Source organism: Exserohilum turcica (genome assembly GCF_000359705.1).
Source record: "Exserohilum turcica Et28A unplaced genomic scaffold SETTUscaffold_6, whole genome shotgun sequence".
NCBI lineage: Eukaryota > Fungi > Ascomycota > Dothideomycetes > Pleosporales > Pleosporaceae > Exserohilum > Exserohilum turcicum.
The window spans coordinates 420,702-423,011 of record NW_007360277.1 but is presented as its reverse complement, the minus strand read 5'-3'; positions in this window follow the sequence as shown (position 1 = coordinate 423,011).

Sequence of the window (2,310 nt, the reverse complement as noted above, 5' to 3'; positions counted from 1 at the left end):
CTTGTGCACAGGTTCTCTTCTAAGTATTGTTTTTATTCGCCAATTAATGGCGGGGTTATAGGCGTCTAGCTAATTATAACTAATTAACATGTCTAGTTCTCCTAGATCTATAATGTCGATTTCTATTTAGCACTCTATGCCTGCTATCCTTAGCTTAGTTGGTTTAGTCTCTAACCTGATCATGCCGTTCCTATATTCTATAGGTTTTTCGTCGGCTAGTACTACTAGTACGGGGTTGTCCTTAATCCTATAAGGTATTCTATATTTCTCTACTACTTGGGGTAAGATGATCGTTCGTGCGGCCCCGCTATCTACAAGCGCCTTGATCTCCTAACCTTGTACAGATACGGTTGTAAGTAACTGCTTCTCTTAACCAGCAGTATCCTGTACCTTCCTTAGGGTCGTTATGGGTGCGCCTTCACTAGTAAGACCCTGTCTCTAGTGGCGTCCTAGTTTTTTAACTGCTTCTTTCCTCTATACTTAGGAAAGTAGCCCATGTCATTCTTAGAGCTATAGTGTATCAAACACCTGTCGTCGTAACAAGAGGTCTAATGGAGGTTTATGTGCGGTATTTCCTCCTAATAGATTACCTTTCTTGTTCTTATTTTCTTAACTTAGTAGATCAGGCAATCTGCGACCTCGCAGATATTTAATAATAGGGTGTAATAGTAGTAATTGTCTACCTTACGTGCTTCCTTAAATTGCCTTTAATAAAATTCGCATCTATTTCTACATTGCGTCTATAGGAGTTTGTCGTGAATATCCTCGTTCTTTAGGTCATAGATGTGGCAATTGTCTGCCCAACATTCGCTTTCTTCTAGACTAAGGTAACAGCACTGATCCTAGTCTATCTTACATTTCTCCTTGTCTTCCTTATAGAATCTGCAATCAATCTTGCAATTATACTAACATAGTTTCTTATGTTCTTTAGTATCTTCCTTTTTAGATGCTTCTTATTCTAAGACCTTAGCTTCCTTATTATTAAAGTAGGGTTGTTAGTGCATAGCTTCTTAGCCAATTTCCTTAGCGTCTTTGCTAATAATCATAATTCGTCTCTAAACCGTACAGTTGTTGGCATAGTGTGCGGCGTCTCCGCAGATCCAACACTGCTAGTTGGCTAGTCGTGTCCTTACAACTCTGCCTTAGATTTTCTAGTCTGTAGTCCTTGGTTCTACCAAAACTACAACCTTAGGTCGTGACACTATTACAAACCCTTCTTTAGTCGCTAAGCGCGCTTCCTTGTATAGGTCTATGTCGCTTAGGTTGTTATCCAGCTCTATCTAAGTTAGGTAAGGCGTGCCTTGCCTAATTATCCTAATCTTAATAGCCGCCTGTTTCACTTATTCTTCCTTGCAGTCTTAGGCGAAGTGTCCAACTTTGCCACAACGTAGACATGCCTTATTATTATAACGCTTCTAGCGTTCTTCCTTAGAGAGACTATCCTATCTCTATCCCTTAGACTTCTTGTCCTTAGCCTTGTCTTGTACTTAGCTAGTTATAATAGCGTCTCTATCTTTGTTGTATCTGCTACGTTGTTTCTTTATGTTAGCTAGGTTAGGTTAGAAGTATTTCTTTTAATCGTTTCGCTCCTAGAGCCTATTGTTAATACGCGTCGCTAACTCTATTAAAGCGTGTAGTAACTTAGACTTATTATAGTGTATAAGGCTATCTTTAACATTTTCTTTAAGGCCTACTTTACTAGATCCTCTGCTTCTTGGTTTGGGTTTTTATCCTGTAGGCTCCATCTAGGGTGGTGGGTGTTAAAGTCCCCTAGTATAATTGAGGAGGGTTCTAGAGTCTCTTTGAGTAGGCGCCTTTGGATTGTTGTCTTGTTAAGCCCTTCTTTTGGTTGGTTCTCCTATTATTATTATTATTATTATTATTCTAGTTTAACGTCCTTTTTCAGCCCGAAGGGCTATATAAGACGTGTAGGGTTCTTAGGCCTACAAGTATCTAAGTAGGTTGTTTCTAGCTACAATATTTAGGAGGGGTTTTAACTAGATGAAGGTGAGGCTCGTAGCCTATTGGTTGGTAGGTAGGGGGGGGGGAGGGGTTGGTTCTCCTAGATAGCGTGCTTTTCTAGCGGTTTCCAGAAAACTCGAAGTTAGTGTTTGATTGATAACTCTTGTAGTTCATCTCTTACATAGATTGTTAACTAGTTATTCTATTATTTATAGAATTAGTATTTTCAAAACACCAACTTCGAGTTTTCTAGAAACCGCTAGAAAAGCACGCTATCTAGGAGAACCAACCACGCTACCAACTTCGAGTTTTCTGGAAACCGCTAGGAAAGCACGCTATCTAGGAGAA